The 27,277-nt window shown below is 40.5% G+C and overlaps 1 long non-coding RNA gene across 1 annotated transcript; it reads left to right on the forward strand.

The window, feature by feature from the left end:
- The first annotated feature begins 13,396 nt into the window (after positions 1 to 13,396).
- Positions 13,397 to 19,239, forward strand: LOC129398358 (uncharacterized). Its single transcript, XR_008626064.2, has 3 exons — positions 13,397 to 13,537; positions 15,004 to 15,133; positions 15,874 to 19,239. It is a non-coding gene; the product is annotated as an uncharacterized LOC129398358 (long non-coding RNA).
- The last annotated feature ends 8,038 nt before the right edge of the window (positions 19,240 to 27,277 follow it).

Consider the following 27,277-nt stretch of genomic DNA (forward strand, 5'->3'; position numbering starts at 1 on the left):
TCTAATATAAAGCCTAATTAATTTGAGTTTTATGAATTTCCTCTACTGATTTTACTCGTCAAATAAGCTAATTCAGATGAGATTATAAAATATTAAAATTATGTGTCAAACTAAATTAAATTATAATACATAATTCTTTATCAAAGGGATTATTACAAGGCTTTAAATCATACAGATTTAATGTGTCAGCATAGATTGTAATTTCCAAGTCCTTAGTTTTTAGACCTTAAGCTGATATTAAATTAACTGTGAAGTATCTTCATATACCTGAATTTTTTTTTTCATACAGAGTCTCGCTGTTGCCCAGACTGGAGTGCAGTGGCATGATCTCAGCTCACTGCAACCTCTGCCTCCTGGGTTCAAGCGATTCTCCTGCCTCAGCCTCCCGAGTAGCCAGGACTATAGACCCGCACCACCACACCCAGCTAATTTTTGTATTTTAGTAGAAATGGGTTTTTGCCATGTTGGCCAGGCTGGTCTTGAACTCTTGGCCTCAAGCGATCCATCCCCCTTGGCCTCCCAAAGTGCTGGGATTACAGGCACGAGCCACTGCCCCCGGCCCCTGGAAAATTTTTAAGATAAAGATGTAAAACACTGGTCACTAAACATCATTTTAATTTATATTTGTCTCATATTTTTACAAAAATTACAGAATAGGCCAGGTGCAGTGTCTAATACTTCATAAGGCTCTTGAGAGGACTGAGACAATGCGTGTAAGCACTCAATATGTATTAACTGTTGGTGTTTTGTTGTTGTTTCTTTTAGACAGACTCTCACTCTGTCGCCCAGGCTGGAGTGCAGTAGCACTGTCTCGGCTCACTGCAACCTCCACCTCCCAGGTTCAAGCGATTCTCCTGCCTCAGCCTTCCAAGTAGCTGGGACTACAGGTGTGTGCTCCTACACCTGGCTAATTTTTTTATTTTTAGTAGAGATGGGATTTTGCCATGTTGGCCAGGCTGGTCTCAAACTCCTGTCCTCAAGAGATCTTCCCACCTCCGTCTCCGAAAGTGCTGGGATTACAGGCATGAGTCACCACTCCCAGCCTTAATAATTATTTATTTTAAAAAATAGTCTGGCCAAATTGAAACAACCCCTTGCCAAAGACTAACAGGCTGATACAAAGACATACAGATTTTATTTTCCTGTCTGGAAATATCTTCAATCATCAATAATAATGAAAGCTCACTTTACCAGCAAAAATTTTTTTAATGTATGCAAAGTATTCACATTAATTTGAAACATTTTGTCCACATTATCCTTAAAGCTCTACGAAAAAGGTAAGCTAATGATATTTTAAAGTCAATACTGCCAGCTTTTAAAGGAGCTTACTTTTCCTTGGCTGAAAGTGTTACCACGAGCCTGAATGATAAGGAGAGCTTTACCCTATCTCTATAAACCCTCCCTATATGAAATTGTTACTAAAATTCCCTGAAGATTTTGCTTAAGACTTGTACTGAAAGTTTCTGCCTTGTACATTCTGACCTCATTGGTTATCATATTATTTAACTCATATATACTTAATTATATGTGAGAAGACTTTAATCTGGATGAACCTTGAAGACAGTACAATAAGTGAAATAAACCAGTCCCAAAAAGGCAAACACTATAGGATTCTACTGATTGGAGGTTCCTAGGGCAGTCAAATTCGTAGAAACAGGAAGTAAAATGTTGGTTGCCAAGGACCGGAGGGAAGAAGGAATGAGAGTTATTGTTCAATGGGTATGATGTTTCAGTTGGGGAAGATGAAAATGTTCTAGAAATGAATGGTGATATGGTTGCACAACAATGTGAATGTACTTAATGCCACTGAACTTATGCTGAAAAAAGGTTAAAACAATAAATTTTGGCCAGGTGTGGTGGCTCACGCCTGTAATCCCAGCACTTTGGGAGGCTGAGGCGGGCGGATCACAAGGTGAAGAGATCAAGACCATCCTGGCCAACATGGTGAAACCCCGTCTCTGCTAAAAATACAAAAATTAGCTGGGCATGGTGGCGCATGTCTATAGTCCCCCCTACTCAGGAGGCTGAGGCAGGAAAATCGCTTGAATCTGGGAGGTGGAGGTTGTGGTGAGCTGAGATCACATCACTGCACTCCAGCCTGGCGACAGAGCAAGACTTTGTCTCAAAACAAAACAAAACGAACAATAAATTTCATGTTATATATATTTTATAAGAAGAAGAGAAGGAGGAGGAAGAGGAAGGCGGGGAGGAGGAAGAGGAGAAGAACTTAAGATTCTACAACCTCGTATCTACCAAGAGGTTAGTCTGGAAGAAAATGATAAAAAGAAAAAAGTTATGTAACTTTCACATACAAACTTGCTGGAAATCTGACCCTGGAACCCACTTAAAAGCCCCAGAAACAGACCATTGCCAGTGCAGACAACCTCTGTGAATTCTGTGATTTAAGATCGTGTGACTCAAGATGACATCCAGTGTAGACAAAGTCCTGCCAAGGTCTTTGAATCAAGATTTATGATCAGGATAAGGGATTTACACTTGAACTCAGGTCTTACTATTTATTGCATCTTCTTTTTTTTTTCCATTTTTCCTTTCATGCTAATCCTTCTGGCATCTGAACCACTATCCATTCCCAACTGTTGAATTTGTTTTCTAGACTTTTGAAGTATTTAAAATAAAGCCTGATGTCAAAGGTTGTCAAAAGGGAGCTAAGATGCTGAATTTCACTGGTTTCTAAGAAAGATTCTACTCTGGCAAGATGTTTCAAAACCAGAATGTATGACCCATAATTTACCTCTGATCAACCAAATAACAGTTAAAATACTCAATTAAGACACACACACACAGACACACACACACACAGCAGCTTATTGAACTAAACTTGGGGAAACTACTCTCTTTGATAAGCCATAAGTTCCCAATGTTTCTCATAATATTTGCTCCCTCCTCCATTGCCTAAGAGCCAGGTGCTAACATGTTGCTACACACACCATTGACAATTGATAAAATTGACAATTGATGAAACTGTGTCAAGGCTGTGTCAAGAAGAGACTAGGCCGGGTGCAGTGGCTCACACCTGTAATCTCAGCACTTTGGGAGGCCAAGGCGGGCAGATCACTTGAGGTCAGGAGTTTGAGACCAGCCTGGCCAACATGGCGAAACCCCGTCTCTACTAAGAATACAAAAATTAGCCAGGCGTGGTGGCAGGCGCCTGTAGTCCCCGTTACTCAGGAGGCTGAGGTAGGAGAACTGCTTGAACCTGGGAGATGGAGCTTGCAGTGAGCCAAGATCATGCCACTGCACTCCAGCCTGGGAGACAGAGTGAGACTCTGTCTCAAAAAAAAAAAAAAAAAAAAGGAAGAGACTGACTCCTCATGGCCAAACCTGTTCCACTTGGAGCTTGTTTGACCAAAATGGAGGAGTTGAGAAATTCCTATGAGGAAAGTAGCACAGCCCTGGCCCAGCTGAGGAAGAGATGCTCACAGAAGGACCTGACAGACGTTATACTAGAGACCACGTGGCATGCACACCACGAGTAAAATTCCCAAAGCCATCTGGAAAAGCCACAAACTAATGAAATTCTGACTACAGGTCAGCCTTCTCAAGGACAAAATGTCCAGGCTGACCCCTCTACTAGCTGCCAACTAGCTTTCCAAATGGAGAAGTAGAAGTATATTGCAATAAGATTTTTAACAATGAATGTGAAGTTGTTTGATGATAGCCTGTTTTAAGTTAAATATGCAAAGGGAAACTCTGGAACAATCTTTTAGTGCAGTGGAATGATCACAACTCACTATAGCCTTGACCTCTGGGCTCAAACAATCCTCCCACCTCATCTCCTGAGGCACGTTCCACCACACCTAACTAATTTTTTTTTTTTTGGTAGACAAGAGGTCTTACTATGTTTCCCAGGCTGGTCTCAAACTCCTGGGCTCAAACAATCTTCCTGCTTTGGCTCCCAAAGAGCTGAGATTACAGGCATGAGTCATTGTACCTAACCACAGTCATTTTTTTCAAAAAACAAGTATAGCTAATAAGTCAATAGTGGAGATACATGGGATCACAAAAATATTTACTTAACCCAAAAGTAATCCCACTTGTAATCCCAGCACTTTTGGGAGGCTGAGGCAGGAGGATCACTTGAGGCCAGGAACTCAAGACCAGCTAGGAAAATGTAGTGAAACCTCAACAACAAAAATTTTTTTTAAGTTAGCTGGGTGTGCTGGCACACACCTGTAGTCCCAGCTACTCAGGAGGCTGAGGTAGGAGGATCCCTTGAGTCCAGGTGTTCAAGGCTGCAGTGAGATATGATCGCACCACTGCACTCCAGCCTGGGTAATGGGGTGAGACACTGTCTCTAAAAATAAAATTAAAATGCCAAAAGTACCAAAATAATAATAATAATGTGACATAAACTAAAGCATATGATTAACTCAGCCCTCTGTACATGAAGTCCAACCAAGAAATATATATACATAATAAAATATTATCTAGTCAGATCTGTTAGAGGCTTTTTTTAGACATTCTGGCTTTTCTATGCTATTCTAAAATTATATATATGGCCTCTATTTTTTCTGATTAGTTCTAATTGTTTGGCTTTTTGTTTTTAAATTTAGACCCTTAATTCATCTGAAAATATTTTTGCATCTGCTATGCAATATAGTCATAACTATATTTTTTAAATAGAGATCCAGCTGTCCCAATGCCATTTTTTTTTCTTTTGAGACAGAGTTTCGCTCTTGTTGCCCAGGCTGGAGTGCAGTGGCGTGATCTCACCTCACTGCACCCTCCGCCTCCTGGGTTCAAGCGATTCTCCTGTCTCAGCCTCCCAAGTAGCTGGGATTACAGGCACGCGCCACCATGCCCAGCTAATTTTTGTATTTTCAGTAGAGACAGGGTTTCGCCATGTTGGCCAGGCTGGTCTCAAACTCCTGACCTCAGGTGATCCACCCACCTCGCCCTCCTGAAGTGCTGGGATCACAGGCATGAGCCACATTCCCGGCCTCAATACCATTTTTACTCAAGGGGCCATCCTTTCCTCACTGATTGTAAATGGCCCATTTATCATACATTTCACTCCCATTTGTACATAGGTCTATTTCTGGGTTATTTGATTCCTCTGATATATTTGACACATTCCCCTGCCAAAAATACTAATTAGTGTTGCTTTAGAATATAGTTTAGTACCTATTAGGTCCTCCCTCACTATTATTCTTTTTCAAAACATTGTTGGTATAATTACCACTTTTTATCCCTTAAGATGAAAACGGAAACTTTTCAAGATCCCCTCCCAAATGCTGCATGGGGATTCTCTTTGGAATTGCATAAAATTAATACATTATTTTGAGAAACGTGAACAGCTTTTTCCATAGTAAATCTTTCCATCTAGAAACATGGTATGTATCTGTGTTCAGCTCTTGTTTTATGTCCTTCAGTAAAATTGCACAGTTTTCTTCACATAAGTGTTCTGCCTTTCTTGCTTAATTTAGCTTTGGGTAATTTATAGACTTGTTGCTGCTGTAAATTTTTAAAATTTCTATTTCTAACGGGGATGTCATTATAAAGAAAAGCTATTGATCTTTTACTATTCACCTTGTAGCTAGAGGTCATTCTAAATTGCCTTTTTATATATAATAGGTTTTTTTTTTAAATCTCAGTATCTTGAATTTTCAATTATCAGACAGTGATAGGTGATTGGTCATTGTTTTCCTTCCAGAGTCCTTCCAGAGTTGGAAATAGACCCATGTACAAATGGGAAAGAAATGTATGATAATTGGGGCACTTACAGTCAGTGAGGAAAGGATGGCCCCTTGAATGAAAATGGCATTGGGACAACTGGATCGCCATTTAAAAAAATATATAAAGTAGGCTGGGCGCAGTGGCTCCCACCTGTAATCCCAGCACTTTAGGAGGCCATGGCGGGTGGATCACCTGAGGTCAGGAGTTTGAGACCAGCCTTGGCAACATGGTAAAACCCTGTCTCTACTAAAAATACAAAAAAAAATAGCCTGGCTTGGTGGTGCGCACCTATATCCCAGCTACTCGGGAGGCTTAGGCATGGATGGCTTGAACCTGGGAGGCGAAGGTTGCAGTGAGCCCAGATCACGCCACTGCACTCCAGCCTGGGCAACAGAGCAAGACTCTGTCTCAAAATAAATAAAATAAAATAAAATAAAAAATAAAGTTATGACTATATTGTAGGGCAGATGCAAAAATATTTTCAGATGAATTAAAGGTCTAAATTTAAAAACAAAAGGCCAAACAATTAGAACTAATCAAGGAAATGTCTGCCTCTGGCCAGCCACATAGTCAGCCCTTGTCGTGTGGTCAGCCCACGTTTGCTCATCCTGCGTGTCTGCAACATTTCATAAACCCCTGACTCCGTGACTGTGTGCAGCCCTCCAGAAGAATACATTGGAGACAATAAGCAGGACAGAGCATAGGTTCCCACGTCTCTTGCTTGAATCACTGCATTTTGAGAAAAGATAAGTTCAATAATCCTGGCACTTGCCTGTTCATAAGATAACATCTGACAGGCTTAATGATTCTGCCTCTGTCATCTATAACCAGATGTACTCTTGCACCCAAACTTTGCTGAGATGTTGCTCTAATGTAACTTCTGAGCACACTTGACTTCACTCATGAGCACATGCAGAACCTCTACCACTTGCTATATAAGCTGCGGACTGAAATACAGCTTTGAGCAGTCTAACAGAAACTCTGAAAGACTCTCCCAGGTTGCAATGCTCAGTAACTCTAAATAAAACTGTAACTTTAATTCTTTAAAAGTCTGATTTTTCTTTAGTTGACAAGAGTAGAAGGGAAAAAAAGGAAATTTAGATTCAAACTATTCTTATTTTATTTTACACACACAAACAGTGAGCAGAATGTTTACAGTATTGTTTAAAAATTGGAAAAATGTTAAAAATTTACTTTACTGATGTATAAGGTCAAGGCTGTATCCAGAAGCAAATATAAACAAATATAAACATAATGAAAGGAGGTATTCAGGGGAAAAATGATATATATATAAAATTAAGCAGGTTCTATGGGCCAGGCACAACATAGGAGCTTAAAATTTGATAAGAAAGGCCGGGCGCGGTGGCTCATGCCTGTAATCCCAGCACTTTGGGAGGCCGAGGCGGGCAGATCACGAGGTCAGGAGATCGAGACCATCTTGGCTAACACAGTGAAACCCCGTCTCTACTAAAAATACAAAAAATTAGCTGGGCGTGGTGGCAGGCGCCTGTAGTCCCAGCTACTCGGGAGGCTGAGGCAGGAGAATGGCGTGAACCCGGGAGGTGGAGCTTGCAGTGAGCCGAGATTGCGCCACTGCACTCCAGCCTGGGTGACAGAGCAAGACTCCGTCTCAAAAACAAACAAACAAAAAAATTTGATAAGAAAAGGGTTAATAATTTTAAATTGACTAGGCACAGTGGCTCATGCTTGTAATCCCAGCACTTTGGGAGGCCAAGGCAGGAGGATCTCTTGAGGTCGAGAGTTTGAGACCAGCTCTGGCAACATAGTGAGACCCCACCTCTACACACACACACAAAATTTAAAAATTAAATTATGTTAAATAAGATAAATGTACATAAATTTATACCAATAAGCAACATTATATCAACTACAGGCAATCATCCCTTTGCATGATAGTGTGGGACTGCAAAAAAAAGGCTGCAAGCTAAAACCATGCGAAACAGTCATAATAATCAATGGGGAAAGTTACAACTGTCTGTGATGTTTAAATTTTCGTTGAAACATTAAAAACTTTCTTTTTCTTGATTATAAATGTATAGTGAAATGGGAAAAAAGTACAACTAATATTTAATCAGCATACTATAAAATTTTAGAAACATTGAAAATTAAACTGCTTTATTTCCTTGTAAAAAATATATCAAGAGTAGTCTGAAAAGTTTTTGCCTTTTTCTCATAAAATTTATGATACAATACAAACATCTTTTCTATGCTTTGGAGAACTGTCATATTCTTTTCTAAGTTTGAATCAGATACCAACATTTTATCCTTCATGCTTTCAATGTCATAAAATATCTCTGAGAATTCCTTTAATGCAAAGTTTTTTTGCTGCTGTCACTTCCTCTGGAAGATCTTCATCCTTTTTCTTATAAATATTTTTCTTCAATTTGTCAATAAAGTCACCTTCACCAAATGCCCCTGACTGCCTGTGTAGTCAGGCATTCAACATTCTGTCAACAATTTCATCTATAATTCCATTTATGTTGGACTCAAATTTCACATCTAGCATTATCATTCATTGGGTTTTTTTTTCTGCATTCATCTTTACTGACCAAGTCCCTATTTCAATTGTTCATTTTTGTGGAATATTGTGTGGGTTTATCACCAGGAGACAGAGAAGCAACACAGCTACATGCCTTGCTGCCTGTGTGTGAATGGAAGAACAGGTACACAGAGACCATAACACAACCCAAGTGTCCCTAGATGGATAAATGGATAAACAAAATATGGTATAGTCATACAATAAAATATTAATTAGCCATTAAAAGGAATGAAGTTGGGTGCATACTACAATATAGATGAACCTTGAAAACATTATGCTAAGACACCAGTCACAAAGACTACACATTGTATGATTCCATTAACATGAAATATTCAGAACAGGCAAATCCATAAAGACAGAAAGTAGATTAGTGGTAGCCTAGTGTAGAGAGATTCAGGGAAACAGGGAGTGACTGCTAATTAGTATGAGTTTGAGAAGCGATTAAAATGTTCTAAAATGTATAATGATGATGGCCACACAACTCCGTGCAACTAAAAATCATTGAATTGTACACCTTAAATGGGTGATTTGTATAGCATATGAATTATATCTTGATAAAGTTGGCATTTAAAAAATCTTATTGCCCATTTAGTTTAAATGTTCTTGGGAGGGAAGGCAGATAACACCTTAGGAAGCTATTCAATGCTCAAGAAAAAAAATAATTAATTATGATAAATCGTCTCAGTGAAACACAGAAATTATATGATTACAATTAGAAATTATAACTATAAAGATTAAGGTCAGGCACAGTGGTTCATGACTGTAATCCCAGCACTTTGGGAGACCGAGGTGGCCGGATCACTTGAGGCCGGGAGTTAGAGATCAGCTTGGCCAACATGGCAAAATCCCATCTCTACTAAAAATTTGCCAGGTGTGGTAGTGCTCACCTGTAGTCCCAGCTACTCGGGAGGCTGTGGTGGGAGGATCGTTTGAGCCCAGGAGGTGGAGGCTGCCATGAACCGAGATTGTGCCACTGCACCCCAGCCTGGGCAATGGAGTTAGACCCTATCTCAAAAAACAAACAAACAAACAAAAAAACCCAAAAACTATAAAAATTAAAACATGGAAAAGATGCATATAGTATAATGTTAAGTGAAAAAAGTTGAGTGCAACATTGTACCTATACAACAAATTCTAAAGTGTTCCCTGGAATGCAGTTTAATATTGTTATGTTTGCTGTGTTATCAGAGGACCTGCAGTTCCTAAATACACTAGGCACTCACTCTTTCTTTCTCATCTCCCCAAATGAGATGATTTGAAACCATGCTATAGAGAGTTATCCTACACATATTGAAATTCCACTTGACATTGATTATACATACATATAAACATACATACATACACACACACACACACACACACACACACACACAGAGCCATTCTATTTAAAAGCTGTAAATACGAATTTTATATCAGGGTCTCTGGTTATTTTCAGACTAAAAACACTTCATCTTAAAACGGGATGGCATTCAGAGCTTGGGTAGATTCTAGAAGCAACCTCATGCCAGAATGTGGCTGGCACCTATGCAGACCAAGTCCGGCAGGCAGAAAGAGAAAACAAAATTCTGCTTGCAGGAACTAAATTAAAAAAAAAAGAAAAAGAAAAAGAATGTGGCGTCTTTTACACAGGCCAACTTGGATTTGAATGTGTTCTAAAATTCATCAACCATGTGACCTTTTGCGCTACTGAATTTACCTCTCTGTCTCTGAGCTTCAGCTTTCCCACTGGTAAAATGGGAATAATATCTACCTCAAAGAGTTTCTGTAAAAATCGGGAAAATCAGAGCAAAGCAGCTGGCATAGTACCTCCCTCATAGTAGAGGCTCAATAAATGATAGAGATGTGAGAAGAGGAGCAGCTATGGTTCAGGTAGTAGGAATAATAGTATTTTTGGTAATCATGGGTGAGTTAATCATTAAAGAGCCAAGGGCCAAATGTCAAGTGGTTAGGTCAGGGGGACAAAACTAGGAGTGTATTCAGGAGATCACCAAGCAAACAAAACAAATATAAAAAATAAGACAGAGGAGGTCACAGTCCCTAGGATGCATTCAGGAATGAAGAAACAGAAAAAATAGGCAAGTGTGCAGGAAGCAAAGCAGATCTTTCTCCAGGAGAACGAAGCTGCACCTGAGGCTGCTTCCACCAGCACATGTGATTTCTCTTGCCAGTCAGCATCCTCTTCTCAAGGCCTAACGGGATCCTGGCCTATCGCAGGATTTTGTTCTTGTAGGGCAAAGTTTCTTTACATGTGCCAGCTCATTCTATCTCATGCATATTCTGTGAATTCTGTATGTGTGTAGTGGCAGCTAATAGTATTTCCACCTGGACAGAGGGAGGCCAGAGTCCCTGACATTCCCTGCACTGATTTGTCTACTGAGACTAGGTCAATTATCTTCAAAAAGGTATTTGAGGCCAGGTGCAGTGGCTCATGCCTATAATCCCAGCACTTTGGGAGGCCAGGGCAGGAGGATGCCCTGAGCGCAGGACTTTGAGACCACCCTGGGCAACACAGAGAGACCTCGTCTTGACAAAAGATAAGAATAAAAAAGTTATTTGACTACGTCCCTGACATGATCAAGTCTAGTGATTTTCAGACTTTATAGCAACAGAACCCATTTTGAAAGAAAAAGAATTGTATTTGGGACCCCAAAAATAAAGGAAAAAAAACCTATTCTCAATTGACGTAATGCATGTTTTTTTTTTTTTTTTTTTTTTTTTTTTTTTGAGACGGAGTCTCGCTCTGTGGCCCAGGCGGGAGTGCAGTGGCGCAATCTCGGCTCACTGCAAGCTCCGCCTCCCGGGTTCATGCCATTCTCCTGCCTCAGCCTCCCAAGTAGCTGGGACTACAGGCGCCCGCCATCACGCCCGGCTAATTTTTTTGTATTTTTAGTAGAGACGGGGTTTCACCGTGTTAGCCAGGATGGTCTCGATCTCCTGACCTCGTGATCCGCCCGCCTCGGCCTCCCAAAGTGCTGGGATTACAAGCGTGAGCCACCGCGCCCGGCCGTAATGCATGTTTTAAATTCAAATTTATATATTTACAACTTATCATAAAGTCAGTTAATTAGAATGAGGCTGTTTTGAAGAACAACAAAATTAAAAATGATACTGAATGTTATAGCAATCTCTAGAGCAAATTTATTTATTTATTTATTTATTTATTTATTTTTATTTTATTTTTTTGAGATGGAGTTTTGCTCTTGTCACCCAGGCTGGAGTGCGATGGTGTGATCTCGGCTCACTGCAACCTCCGCCTCTCAGGTTCAAGCGAGTCTCCTGCCTCAGACTCCCGAGTAGCTGGGATTACAGGCACCCACCACCACACCCAGCTAAGTTTTGTATTATTAGTAGCGATGGGGTTTCACCATGTTGGCCAGGCTGGTCTCAAACTTCTGACCTCAAGTGATCAGCCCACGTTGGCCTCTCAAAGTGCTGGGATTATGGGTGTGAGTCACCACACCCTGCCTTTTTTTTTTTTTTTCTAACCTTTTATTTTTTAGAGACAGTCTTGTTCTGTCACCCAGGCTGGAGTGCAGTGGCACGATCTCAGCTTACTGCAGCCTTGACTTCCTGGGCTCAAGTAACCCTCTCACTTCGGGCCCCAAGTAGCTGGGACTACAAGTGCATGCCACCATGCCCGGCAAATTTTTCTTTTTTTCTTTTTTTAATTGCACAGTACTAAAAATTCTGACAATATTCAGGAACAGTTGTAAAGAGTAAAAGCTATTTTTTTCTTATATTTAAAACCATTTTATTTACTACGTTGATAATTGTTTCCCCAGCAGTGGTAAAAATGACATCAAAATAACAATTTTGCAAGCTCAGATTATTAATATAAAATCAGTAATCAGGCCGGGCGTGGTGGTTCACGCCTGTAATCCCAGCACTTTGGGAGGCTGAGATGGGCGGAACACCAGGTGAGAGATCGAGACCATCCTGGCCAACATGGTGAAACCCTGTCTCTACTAAAAATACAAAAATTAGTTGGGTGTGGTGGCACACGCCTGTAGTCCCAGCTACTTGGGAGGCTGAAGCAGGAGAATCGCTTCAACCCGGGAGGTGGAGGTTGCAGTGAGCTGAGATCATACCACTGCACTCCAGCCTGGCAACAGAGTGCGGCTCCGTCTCAAAAAAAAAAAAAAAAAAAAAAAAATCAGTAATCAGCTTTTTAATAGCCATAGAAATTGGAGAAAAGGATAACCTGAAATGTTTATCTCAAAGTTGAATCACCAGCAATATCCAACACTAGTTGATATTTTTATCATAAATATAAAAATCAAACATGAAGTTCACAAAACATACAATAAGGGCCAAAATTCTTATATTATCGTAACATAGCATATTGTATATTTAGTCACTACTGTGTAACAACTACCCATTCACTGTGGAATACTCTCAAGGAGTCTCAAATGGGTGTTCAATCTCTACCTTATTATTACAAATTTATAACAGATTTCTTTCCATTTAGCAAGTTTATAGAATGCCATATATACATATTTAAATATATATAAATTTACATATTATTTATATATAAGCAAAAAATTGGACACAATTCAACGTTAAAATAAGGTCATACCACTGTTATTTGCCATACAGCACTTTTAGAAGAAGACAAAATGTTCTAAAGATCAGAGATGGCTGATAATTGATATATCATGTTCTGCAATCATCGTGCCCAGCATTTTGAGTTAGTTGCTGTTGCAATATTATATGATTTGGATATCATATAGGATTTGGAAATCCTATCAGATTTGGATAACAAATTTGCCCTGAAAAGAGAACAAAAAGAGAACAAAAGATGGATCTTTGAAAATGAATATCCATATAGCAGTGTTTCCATGGAAGAATTAGAATGATTGTTTTAAAAGTGTTTCTCTTTCCTTTCCCCAGATGAACCTCTACCTTAAGTCATGAGGGTGTAAGCCCCAAAATCTTCTATAGATGAATAAAACAACGCAAACATTGCTGCACATTCAAACCCAGTACTGATTCGAAAGAGCTATGGCCATAGCTCTATCGCCAATCTAGGACACCCAGACCTGCTTTTTCAGGCTGAGAACACCAGGTGGCATATGGTGGCTGAATCAGAGCCTCGGTAACCATGGCAACCAGCTACCCTTCCAGCTCTGCAGCTGCCATCTTTTATCCAAAGCAGTGTTCTGTGCACGCTGGGGGTTTTGCTTTGAAATGGTGGTGCTGTGTGCTGTTCATTCTTCATACAGTCAGGGTTCCTACTTCTGGGCAGGGAATTCAGGTGCCAGAGATAGATAAATACTTCAGGTCAGTAGCATTCATTTTATTTTCTGTGCATTATTTATTGTGTCTACATAAAGTCATCTGCAAACTGATACTTGAGAGGGCCACACCTTTCACAGCAGGCTTTCTCTAGGGAGGCTAGACTTCACTGAAGGGAAATGAATGATGGAGTGAATGAGTCCTCTCCTGACCAAGGTTAAGAACAAATACGAGTGCCCAGCTCAGTGCTTGAATTGGTTGTAGGTACAATGACCCTGAGATTTGCCTGTACCCTAAGGGATGTCTGCTAGAAATATCACTGATCTATAGACAGAAGACATCTGTTCACCAACCTATTGGGAGGATGTAGTTGACATAAATAGTACCTTCTCACAAAATTTGTTTTGTGTCTGCCATGCAATAATAAACCAAATATTTATAAATTGGAAACTAGCCATTTCCATTTTTATCAGTCAAAAGTAATGAGATTTTCTAAGTTAATCATCAGGCATTGCCCCTGGTGATTGGCATTATATCACACACCCAGCTGCCAAAAGCCATTTTCTTTGCTACTGGGAAGAAAGCTAAAATGAGTAATGTTATCCAAACTTCCCTAAATTCCAAAAAGGCTTTGGACTTGAAGCGGGACTCATTTATAAACACATCTATTTAAGCCTGGTGTTTTTGCTCGCTGTTACAGGGACTATATCATAAATGTGCATTCTTTAGATGAAAGATCCTTCTCATAGAATGACAATTCTGTTAAAAACCCATTATATTATGTCACATGAAAAATGAAAAATTCACATTGTATATGTAACATAATAATAATGAAGGATGAAAGAGAAGAACTTCTGCTTGGAAAAATGACTGAAAACATACAATGAATATTAAAAACTGTGAGGCTTTGAATGGATTTTTTTTCCTCTTTCCACATTTAAGGGCTTTCTACTTCTTAATCAGAACTTATTACTAGGTCATAAACTTATGAAAACATTGAAACGTTGTATTTTAGAATGTATTTTAATTTTCCTATAGCAATTTCATTGCTTTTCACTTATGTTACAAATGTAAAACATTTAGCATTTTATTAGAATCATTTGAAATCACGAACTTCTCAAACAAAATATTTTAATTCATTTAATTGTTAAATAAATTGCAATATGCTTGCTCTAATAGGAAAAAACTTTTTCAAAATCTATAAATAAGAAACTACTATTAAAACAGTTTTTATTTTATATTCCCTGTGAATTAAAGTATTATTTAAGGGTATTAGAAAGGAAGTATTACATTTAACTTCCAGTCAAACCCAGTTTCTGGTTATTTTATAAAAATATTTATTAATAAGAGGAATTTTATATCTTTATCTATATATAGATATAGATACTGATAGATATATATTCATTGAGAAAGCTGCTTATAATTTGAGAATATTAGTCATGGAGTTTTCACACATTTACTGGTTTCGTACTACCACATGTTTTCCTCCTGCCTCTCTTTTCCATCTTTAGCTTAAAAAAGGGAAAGAAGAGGAGGAGGAGGAGGAGGAAGGGGAGAAGCAGGAGGAGGAAGCAGAGAAGGAGGAGGAGGAGGAGAAAAGGATTTGAAGAAATTGAATCAGTTCTGGAACAGCAGACACAGGTAACCCATGCAAGCTAATCATTTGGGACACTTTATAAATGATTGTCCACTGTTGATTGACAAGAGCCTGTGCCACTGACTGGAAAGGATAGAGGAGGGTCACTGATGAAAGCACCCTGCTCACTCTCCTTCAGGGCTGCTCCACTGTGGTGACCCCAGCATTCAACACCACACTCAGCATAGTGAATTTCTGTGGGGCTATTAAGAATTATGGTTCTAGAAACATACTTAATAATATGAAAACATGTTCAAATTATGTCATTATGTGTGAGAAAAATTATGATACTGAGATAGATGACAAACCCTCAATGAGGTTCTCAATGATTAAGAACCATCATCTCTGTCATCAATTAATTAGCTCAAGTGTAAGTATTTTCTGATTTTTTCTTACACATTGCAAATATTTTCTGCCAAATTGTTGTTTGTGTGCATTGGGAAGTGGAATGGGGGGGTTGTAGAGACAGGTGTCTCACTGTGTTGCCCAGGCTGGTCTTGAGCTCCTGGACTGAAGAGATCCTCCTGCTTGGCTTCTCAAAGCGCTGGGATTACAGGTGCAAGCCACTGCACCCAGCCAAATTGTGGCTTTTTAACAACATTTTGTTTGTTTTCTTTTTTTTCCTCTTTTTTTTCCCTTTTAACAAGATTTTTAATGATATCTTTTGTCATTGCTTAATATTTTGCTTTTATCTAATTAAGTTGCTCAATCTTTTCTTTTTCTAACTCTGGGTTTCGTGTTGAAGGAATTCAGGACATGCTACCCCAAAATGTGAAAACTTGGCATTTGAGAAGACAGCAGAAGCAGGAAGGTCACGCTTACTACGTCCCCCACAATGCTCTACTCCCCTGAAACAGATCATAAAACCTAGGAAGGATTTCCTGACCATCCCCTCAAGTAGGTCTTATGACCCTCATGTGAGAGGTGCCCTCCCTATACCCAGAAGATAGCAACATCCTCATTTCTGAAGATACAAGGACAAAGAGAAGAGTTTGAACAAACGGCTTCCTAAGTTCTCCCCAGTTTATTAACATTATGTTACAGTCTCACCAATGCACCACAATGTAGCAGTCTCTTGTTTGAGGTATCACCCTGAGTTCTCGGTCTCACAACCATGACAATTAAGGAACATGATCACCAAGGGTGGGGTTGGAGTGGAAGTTTAATAAGCAAAAGAAGAAAGTTCTCCACCACAGAAAGGGGCCCAAAAGAGGGTTGCCATTTTTACAGTTGAATGCAAAGGCTTTTATAAGAAACCAGTTAGAGCTGGGCATCTCATTTGCATGAGATGCGAATTTCTGGTAGCTCCACCCCATCCTCCTAATGCACATGTAGGCCCTTAGCTTGAGTTACTCCGTATTGCTTTGTTGCCCTTACTGCACATGTGTCAGGGGATGGAATTTTCCATTACGGGCATGTCTGGGCAAGTCACCTGTGTAGGCTTTCTTATCTGTGTGGCTGTGGGCATGTCTTAGGCAAGCGCCGCTGTGCAAGTTCCCTTATCTGTGCCTGCAGCTTGATTTTTCTGGCTGTTCTTTTGTTTGAAAAGATTCAACCAAGGACCCACCATAACTGCCTGCCTGACTGGTTTCTTCCTCCCTCCTCTCTCAGTGATATCATTCTCCCTTTGTTCAATCATATTTCTTCATCAAACCTAGCATAAAGAATATACAAATTTATGCATTTGGGGGAGGTCTTCCTTTCCTTATGAAGGCTTCCATACCACATATAAATAATATGTGTATGATTTTCTCTTGTGAATCTGTATTTTGTTATAGGGGCCTCAGCCATGAACCTAGAGATTAGTGAGCATAAATTATTTTTTTCTCAAGTGTTTCTTGCTTGAGATGATTTTCTTATCCCCAAGATTAAAATATTATCTGTTTCTTCCATGATTTTTATGGTGTTTATATCTATTTCTTTAATCTTTCTAGAATGCACTTTTGTACATGCTGAAAGGTAGAATTAATTTTGCAAAAAGGAAAAAGCTACTTGCTACTTTTACTATAATTATAATTATATAATTATTATTAAGGTTTTTTCTTTTTTCTTTCTTTTTTTTTTTTTTTTTTTTTTTGAGATAGCGTCTCACTCTGTCACCCAGGCTAGAGTGTAGTGGTGCAATCTGGGCTCACTGCAACCTCTGCCTCCCAGGTTCAAGTGATCCTCCAAACTCAGCTTCCCAAGTAGCTGGGCCTACAGGCATGTGCCACCACAATTATTATTTTATTAGACCCTCTCTGGATCTTGTTCCATCTCTAATATCTCTGCCAAATGCTCCGAATCAGGTAGATATATTTAAATTCTAGCTGGTGCAAAGAAGGAATAATTTGAAAAAGAAGAAATAATTTTAATACACATGCAAATAATATACGTATTCATCTAGTTACTTGCATGTATTTGTGGCCAAAAGCCATGAATCATACAAAGAAGTAGCTGCAGCCAGGCACGGTAGCTCATGCCTGTAATCCTAGCACTTTGGGAGGCCAAGGGCGGGGGAGGGGGTGGATTACCTGAGGTCAGGAGTTCGAGACCAGCCTGGCCAACATGGTGAAACCCTGTCTTTACTAAAAATACAAACATTAGCTGGTCATGGTGGTGGGTGCCTATAATCCCAGCTACTTGGGAGGCTGAAGAGAATTGCTTGAACCCGGCAGATGGAGCTAAGATCGTGCCACTTTACTCCAGCCTAGGTGAAAGAGCAAAACTCCATCTCAAAAAAAAAAAAGTAGCTTCAATGCTCTTTTCAAGATACTTAAGCCAATTTGGTCATACACATTTATTAGTTGCTTTATGATTAGATCTCCAAAGCTTCCAGTAATTAGAATTTGGTGACAACCATAGAGACTTCAATTCCAAATGGTATGTTATAATGAAAGCAAATTTCAGACCTCATTCAGCCATGGGTATAAATATGTATTAGCAATCAGGCCCTCCAAATAGTCATATAACCCGTTTTATAAGCTTGATGAAGTCTTAGCTCTCTGACCTTTCAGTGTTCCCACAGAACCTTATGAGCGTCAGAGACAGGAGGACCATGTTCCAGCTTTGGGGCAGGATTAACTCACTCTCAAATGAGAGTCAGGTGAAAAATTCTCTCACTACAGTCTAGAATTTCAAGCCTGGAGAGATAATTCAAACAGTCTAGAATTTCAAGCCTGGAGACATAATTCAAAATGAATAGACAGGCTAGCAGGACTTTTACACCTCATTTATGCAAAGAGTATCCATAAGACATTTTTATCCAATCCACATAAAATTGAATTCATTTTACCAGTAAAAAATCATTTCTAACATCCCTTATGCTAATTAACAAACCCCCTGGAATTGATATGAGATAAAGACGACTGGAGCCATAATCTAATCCTTCTGGAATGTGGCTTCTGAATGGAGAATTTCTTTTTTTGTGTGTGAGATGAAGCCTCACTTTGTTGCTGAGGCTGGAGTGCAGTGGCACGATCCCGGCTCACTGCAACCTCTGCCTCCCAGTTTCAAGCGATTCTCCTGCTTCAGCCCCCCTCCAAGTAGCTGCAATTACAGACATGAACCCAATGCCTAGCTAATTCTTTTTTTGAATTTTTAGTAGAGACAGGGTTTTGCCATGTTGGCCAGGCTGGTCTCGAACTCCTGACTTCAAGTGATCCACACCCACCTTGGCCTCACAAAGTCCCGGGATTACCTGCGTGAGCCACCAAGCCCAGCCTGAATTGACAATTTCAAATATTAACCTACCATCCAGGAGTATATTTTTCCTGAGAGAGTTCAGAAATATCACCCCAAAATATGCAGCATTGGTATGCTGATTACTTCAAACTGAAGTCATTTGGGAAATGCCAAATGCACAGAGGGGCTTTTCCTGAATTTCCCTTATCTGACTAAGTGCAGATTCTCCAGAAGGAAGCCAATTGTCATGAAATGCTTCCTGGGGATTTTTATCTATCCGTGAAGATTAACACACAACAGAAGTCAAACCTAGAAAAAGCTGGAGGTTAGCACCTCCTACAGACAGGATATAACCTATTCTTCTGAAGGCTGATTCGTATTTTTCATAATCATTTACTCTCCCTAGGTTGCCTGCATACTCCCCTTCCCTCTCTCCTATGAAGGGAATATAAAAGCTTTTAGGTCTCATTGAATTATTGGGTAGTTTCTTAACTTCCATGTGATGCCTTTCTGCATGTTAATAAAATGTATATATATATTTTTTTCTCCTTTTAATCTGTCTATTACCAGCTTATTTCCCCAGACTTTCAGCCTCAAATCTTCAGAATGGAGGAGAGGACTTCCTTCACCCATATATCCAAATTATGTAACTCCCTGATGGGTTCTCCTTGCCTGCTGCACACACAAAATCAACTCTCTGAGACCATGCCATTGCAGTAAAGAAAAGAGTTTGATTGACACAAGGCTGGCCACACCACACAGGAGACTGTTATCACTCAACTCAATCTCCCCAAAGGCTCAAAGATTAGGGTTTTTCCCAAGATCTTTTGATGAGCAGGGGCCTAGGGTAGGGGCATACTGATTGGTTGGGTCAGAGATGAAATCATAGGGAATCAAAGCTGCCCTCTTATGCTGGGTAAGTTCCTGGGTTGGGGCCACAGGACTGGTTGGCATGTCCAGGTGGGGCCATCCATTGTCAGAAATGCAAAAACCTGAAAAGACATCTCAAAAGGCCAGTCTTAGTTTCTACAATAGTGATGTTATCTGCAAGAGTAATTGGGGAAGTTGCAAATCTTACGACCTCCATAATAATGGCTGGTAATTATTTAGAATTTAAGCCCCTCTCATCCTCCTAACTTCATGGCCTTTCATTAGTTTTACAAGAATACTTTAGTTTTGGGGGATGGTTATTATCATTTAAACTATAAACTAAGTTTCTCCCAAAGTTATCTTGGCCCACACCCACGAATGAGCAAAGCCAGCCAGCCTGTGAGGCTAGAAACAAGATGCAGTCAGCCACGTCCAATTTCTCTGTCATACTTTTGCAAAGCCAGTTTCAGTCAGGGCTCTTCAAATGCCCAACTAACTATTCCTAAGTAAAGAATGAAAGCAACTAGAACACATCACACCACACTAACCATGCTGAAGCATTTTAAAGTAAACGTAAAGATAATCTAATGTACAGACACCTTCATTTTTCCCATGGTGATTTCTCTGGGATATTGTTTTGTATTTCCCTGTCTGACTTGTGGCAACATCTGTATTTCCGTAATTATAAAAGGTAAGACTCACTATTTGACTTTGAGAGGAACATTTGAGACAGCACGGTGGCTCACGGCTATAATCCCAAAGCTTTGGGTGGCCAAGGCAGGTGGATCGCCTGAGGTCAGGAATTCAAGAACAGCCTGGCCAACATTGTGAAACCCCGTCTCTACTAAAAATATAACAATTAGCCAGGTGTAGTGGTGCATGTCTGTAATCCCAGCTACTCTGGAGGCTGAGGCAGGAGAATCGCTTGAATCTGGGAGGTGGAGGTTGCAGTCAGCCAAGATTGTGCCACTGCACTCCAGCCTGGGTGACAGAGTGAGACTCAGTCTCAAAAAAAAAAAAAAGAACATTTGATTAAGGCCTGGGGATTGCTACAGGAGCCCAAATCCACTTTTGTCTTAGCCTCGGCCATTATGAATAACAAACACCCTCTTCTCAACAGTCTGTGATTCCCATGGGGAGGCTGGATGTTGGGAAAGCTGCCTCTCTCAGTTTGGCTTATTTGTTGGCTTATCAGAATCTTCTAAAGGAAAAGACCTCTCCTGTTCTTTCTCCTAGGAGGAAAAATTACTAGTCATCTTCCCAAATGTAGCACCCTTAGATTGCATTCCCATAAAGATTTCTCTCTAGCTTCTGTATTTTCTCACCCTGTTGACCTTAATCAGTAACAAAGGCTTTTATAATACTACTACTGCATTGCCCCCGACCTCAAGTTTGGAAACTCCTTAGCTCCCTTGCCTCTGGGCAGGTCTGTCTATTGCATTGCACAAAAGACGAAGAAAGAAAGAGTAGAGAAAGGAATGTCTAGCCCTAAGCTTTCTTTTGCATCTGTATGCTTGGTGGCCTCGGAATCCCCCGAAGCAGTCAAAGGTAAATAATCCTTTGGTCTTTTCTTCCTTTGTTCTCTGAACTGAGACTTTACTCCCGAGGAGATTTTCTTCTCAGATTAGACTTGGAGAGGTCTTTTTTTTTCTCCTTTGCTTAGATGATTTGAACTGATAATTTGCATCTACAAAGGCAACTAAGAAATATTGAATGACTAACACTCCCACAGAAGACTCTGTGGAGGCGCTCCATTCTGTAATCTTTCCTCTGCTCCAGGAGACCTCCAAAGTAAATGGAAACCAAAAAGCAACATTTTCAGGGCCAAGTTTATTTTAATATTGTCTCTGGATACTTCTCTTTACAATCAATCAGGTTTTAAGTCACCAACCTTAAAACCAGCACTCCTCTCCTCCGGTTTAAAAAAAAAATCAGATAATTTTAACAAAAATAAACAAACAAGACATAGGATTTTAAAAAATTAACTCCCTATTACAAACAAAAGAAGGGCAATGTAGTAAAGGCTCAAGCGAAAATCGCAGCCCAGCCCACCCCACCCCTAATAGAGTGCCTCCATAAAGCATAGATTTTTTTTCTAGCAAAATATATATGCACTTTATTCTCAGTGAGGTAAAGGAAAGCATTACTTTTCTTTGTTAAACCAGAATAGACTTTCCTAACAGAAATAATACGACAAAACTCACTGCAACTGAAATAAAACATATAAAATGAAGAGATGACAAAGATGAAAGGAAAGCAAGCATTACCAAGGAAATCAGAACAAATGGAACAGAAGCAAAATCAAAGTTATCATACCCCCGCCAAAAAGAAATCCTATCAAAAGAAAACAGATAATGGATTGTGAAAGATCACCATACTGTGGGGGAAGGGGACGTGAACAAAGAACAGTGCTCACACATACCTTGGGAATAGTTTTAAATTCCAAACACAAAGGCAGCAGGGACCCTGCAGATGTGAATAAGCCAGCAGCTTTCTATTGAAGAATTTATGAGGTTCTCTTAGACTCTTCATCTAGCACCTAATAACAGTGCCACCTTTGCCTGAAAACTATCCTGCCTCCCTCAAGCATAGCCATCAAACACATTATAAAAGGAGAGCTTCAGGCTTCAGGAAACACCAGATAATGACAGAATTCTGTGAATATCAGAAAGTATTAGCTTTGATTTCATCAGGCTGACAATACCGATAGACATGTAAGTTACACTTGTATTTAATAAGAAGCTTGATGAAATTCAAAATACTGGGCTGGCCATTCTCTTTCTCAGTGCAATTGAGAGTCGGCTAGAGAACATTTGCCTTCTGGTGATAATTATGTCGTTAAAAAAGAATCAGGCAAGACGAAAATGTTTCCAATTGAACATATATGTTTGCCGCTGCTCATCTACAAATTTCACTAAGAATAATAGTAAAGTAGTATGACTCATAAGCCCAAATGGCCAAAGAGAATAGGAGTGCGGAGGACAAAAGGCATCAACCCAAAACTGGGAGCTGGAATGAAGAGGAAAGATTGGCAACTGGTGTAACAGACCAGAGAGCACTGTTAAAATAATTTAATAGGAGGCAGTTAGAGGTGGCTCTGAAGTCCTAGGTTCCTACATGAGCAAACCAAAACCTAACCCAAATACATCTGTTTGTGTGTTTGTTTGTCTGTGTGTTTGTTTGTTTAAATAGAGACAGAGTCTCAGTATGTTCCCCAAGCTGGTCTTGAGCTCCTGGACTCAAGTGATCCTCCCAATTCAGCCTCCCAAGTAGCCAGGACTACTGGCATAAGCCACTGCACTGGGCTCTCTTTTGTAAGTGACTAGCTTAAAGGAAAATGAAACTGAAGCTTAACCACTCTGAAACTGCCATCTAACCTCAAACTCGAACTACTTTCCACTGGAATGATCCAAATATGGCTACTGCTCCACTTTCACCTACCAAATATTGTCTTGCCCTGGTTCCACATTTACCTTATAAAAGCCTTTCACTCCTGCGTCTTCTGTCCGGTGCTGTGATCTGGAGCTGTCCAACCCACGCACTGCTGTTTGTTCAAGTAAACTCTTTAAAATTTTAATGTGACAGCCAAGCACAGTGGCTCATGCCTGTAATCCCAGCACTTTGGGCTGCAAAGGCGGGCGGATCACCTGAAGTCAGGAGTTCGAGACCAACCTGGCCAACATGGTGAAACCTCGTCTCTACTAAAAATACAAAAATTAGCCAGGCATGGTGGTGCAAGCCTGTAATCTCAGCTATTCAGGAGGCTGAGGCAGGAGAATCACTTGAACCCAAGTTCAAGTTTGAGGTTGCAGTGAGCTGAGATGGCACCACTGCACTCCAGCCTGGGTGACAGAGTGACACTCTGTCTAAAATAAAATAAATTAATCTGCCTCAGTTTATCTTTTAGCAGTTCTGAAATCAAAGTGCCTAAAAGGAGTCCACCCGGGTATGTGGAAGCAAGAGGGAGTTAATGACAATGGATTCGCAATGCTGAAGGTCAGAAATTCCGGGAATTTGAGGCCCCAAGACACCCCATAGGTGGGGTACAGGTGGGTCAAAAAACAGGAGAATTGCTAGAATCTGTTTGTAAAGTAATGGGATGAAGCAGGAAGGCCATAGCCAAAACAGTGATGACTCCTGTGTACAGAGCTGGCCTGCATGGGAGCCGCTGCATAGCCATGGCTCAGAGCTACCTGGCAGAGAGTGACTCAGAGATGGAAAGAGCCCCACACTCCTATTCTGAGTCACCTGAAGATGGCGGAACTTGGAAAGCCACCCTTAGACCACAGCTGAGCCTGAGTCCTGCATAGGGGTAACCCCAAAATGAAATCAATAGGAAGATATTATGACCAGAAACATGCAGGCCTGTCAGATTTTCATTCTGATAGTGTGGTATTAGGTTTCTGCCTATAGGTCCTGGCTCATAACTCCCATAACCCTTGTTTCAGTAAACAGAATCTTGCTCTCTGGCTGGGCGCAGTGGCTCACGCCTATAATCCCAACACTTTGGGAGGCCAAGGCGGGTGGATTACCTGAGGTCAGGAGTTCGAGATCAACCTGGGTAACACGGTGAAACCCTGTCTCTATTAAAAATACAAAATTAACTGGGCGTGGTGGCACATGCCTGTAATCCCAGCTACTTGGGAGGCTGAGGCAGGAGAATCACTTGAACCTGGGAGGTGGAGGATGCAGTGAGCCGAGATCGCACCATTGCACTCCAGCCTGGGCAACAAGAGTTAATCTCTATCTCACCAAACAACAACAACAAAAAAGCCAGAATCTTGCTCTCTGACCTTCTCCTTGACCTCTTTGCACCTGCCCAAGGCAGAACTCTCATGTGACTATGGGTCATGAGACCCTCATTTCAGAAGGGGTTCTGCCTTGTACTCTGGAAGAAGGAATACTGCCCATAGAGGCCAAGAAGAATCTGAACAGACAGGCCTTACTGGGTTTGGATCATACCCTGTTATTCAATCACATCTCTACATGGCTGTCAATTATGCCTATCCAATGAAGTCTTCATAAAAGGCCCAAGAGGACTGGGTTTGGAGAACCTCCAGGTACCTGAAAACATGGAGGTTCCTAGAGGGTGATGAACCCAGGGAAGCCTGGAAGCTCTGCACCCCTTCTCACATGCCTTTCCCTATGCATCTCTCCATCCGTACCCTTTGTAAGAACCTCCATAATACGCCAGTACCTGTAAATGTTTCCCTGAGTTCTGTGAACTGCTCTAGCAAATTAACTGAACCCGAAGAGGGGGCTGCGGAAACCCCAACTTGAAGCTGATTGGTCAGAAGTTTCTGGAGGCCTGAACTTGCAACTGGTATCTGAAGAAAGTCAGGGTGGGGGCACACAGTCTTGTGGGACTGAGCCCTCAACATGTGGGATCTGAAGCCATCTCCAGGAAGATAGCACCAAAAGTGACTTGAATTAAAAGACACTCAGCTGGTGTCTGTTTCTTAGGGTATGGGGGAAAACCCACGCACATTTGGTCGCAGAAGTCTTCTCTGTTGTGGTGGTGGTGGTGTGAGGAAAAATGATTTGAGTTTTTCAAACAAATATGTAAAGAGTTTGGAAGTCATCACTCCCATCCTTACAACAAGAAAAGATGCTGTACAGACTAAATTTCAGCAATTCTTCTCAGAACCATCAGAGAACTTAGGTCACAGAGCAAACTCCCACATCAAAAGCTGGAGAGACAGGTGAATCACAGCTTACTAGGAGCAGAAGCTGACAGAGATGAAGCCTGTGGGAACATCTGAACTGTAACTGACTAAGTGCTGGAGGTTGAGTGTGGACCAGCCTGCGAGTTAAAAACTATTATGGTCTCAATCTCAGGCGCACCGCCCCACCCCCCTGCCCTCCCGCCCCTGATACTTTCATGAGTTTTCCTCCGGAAGTCCCATTAGGTTCTTACAATGAAGAAAACAGAAAAATCTCCTCATGTGTAGGGCAGGTGGAGAGAAGAAGTAACCACTTTGAAATAAGCCCAGAAACTTCTGTTCTCCATAACAAAATGCTTCTCTCAAAAGAAACTACTTTGTTAAAGCCTTATCTGATCTTGTGGAAGGACAATAAGCAATTACGCCACTTTTAGCTTCCTATCTCATATAAAGGGAGGGAAAAAAGCTAAAACTCTTCCCAAAGTCACAAGCCAGGGACAAAGAGAGAGAAAAAGAAAGAAAGAGAGAAAGAAAAGAAAGGAGGAAAGAAAAGAGGAAAGAAAGAAAGAGAAAGAAAGAAAGAAAGAAAGGAGAGAAAGAGAGAAAGGAAAGAAAGAAAGAGAAAGAAAAGAAACAAAGAAAAAAGAGGAAAGGAAAAGGAAAGGAAAGGAAGAAAGAAAGAGGAAAGGAAAAGAAAGGAAGAAAGAAAGAGGAAAGGAAGAAAGAAAGAGGAAAGGAAAGGAAAGAAAGAAAGAAAGAAAGAAAGAAAAGGAAGGCTGAATCATGATTATACAATGCTGCTTCTCCATAATACCTTACCACCACATCAATAGGGTTCCAGTATAGTAACAGTAGATTATAACAGAGATATAAAAGACACAAGCTCTATTAAAGAAGGAGATTCTAGGGAAACCCAAAGGCAACAGGAAAGACAAAAACAAGAACACTAGAGAAAACTGAAGTCTCTGACACTTTATAACTACAGCAAACATTAAACACAGCCTAGCCAGATAAACATAAAGCCTCAAACTAAAGGCCCATTTACTTCAGCTCCTATTACCCAATACGTTATGTTCAGCATTCAACAAAAAAATTACAAAGCAGAAAAAAAGGCAAGAAAGCTTACAGTTTGAATAGGCAAAGCAAGCATTAGAACCAGACTCAGACATGGCAGAGATTTGGGAATTCTCAGGCAGATATTTTAAATAATTATGATTAATATGCTAAGCGCTCTAAAGGAAAACATGAACTACATGCAAAAACAGATGAGTAACTAATTGATCGCAACCAGTTACAGATTTCTTTGTTCCTTCTCCATTCCTACTGCTTTATTTGACTACCATTTAAAAAATAATAATTAAAAAAACCAGACGGATGAGAAGAAAAGAAAGGAAGCTGGGTGTGGTAGCTCACACCTGTAATCCAAGCACTTTGGAGGTTGAGGCAGGAGGATCACTTGAGGCCAGCAGTTTGAGAACTAGCCTGAGCAACAGAGTGAGACTATCTCTACAAACAATTAAAACAAAAATTTTTCAAGTAAAAAGGAACGAAGAAAGAGATGGAGAAAAGGAGACAGGAAGGAAGAAGAGAGAAAGAAAGGGAGAAAGAAAATAAAGAAAATTCAAGGCCAGGCAAGGTGGCTCAAACCTGTAATCACAACATTTTGGGAGACTGAGGCAGGTGGATGGCTTGAGCTCAGGAGTTTGAGATCAGCCTGGGAAACATGGTGAAACTCTGTCTCTACCAAAAATTAAAAAAAATTTGCCAGGCATAGTGGTGCACGCCTGTAGTCCCAGCTACTTGGGGGAGGCTGAGGCAGGAGTATTGCTTCAACTTGGGAGGTCAAGGCTATAGTGATCTGAGATGGCACTACTGCACTCCAACCTGGGTGACAAAGTGAGACGTGTCTCAATAAATAAATAAATAAGAAAATTCAAGCTGGGCACGGTGGCT

Source organism: Pan paniscus, chromosome 6 (assembly GCF_029289425.2).
Source record: "Pan paniscus chromosome 6, NHGRI_mPanPan1-v2.0_pri, whole genome shotgun sequence".
NCBI lineage: Eukaryota > Metazoa > Chordata > Mammalia > Primates > Hominidae > Pan > Pan paniscus.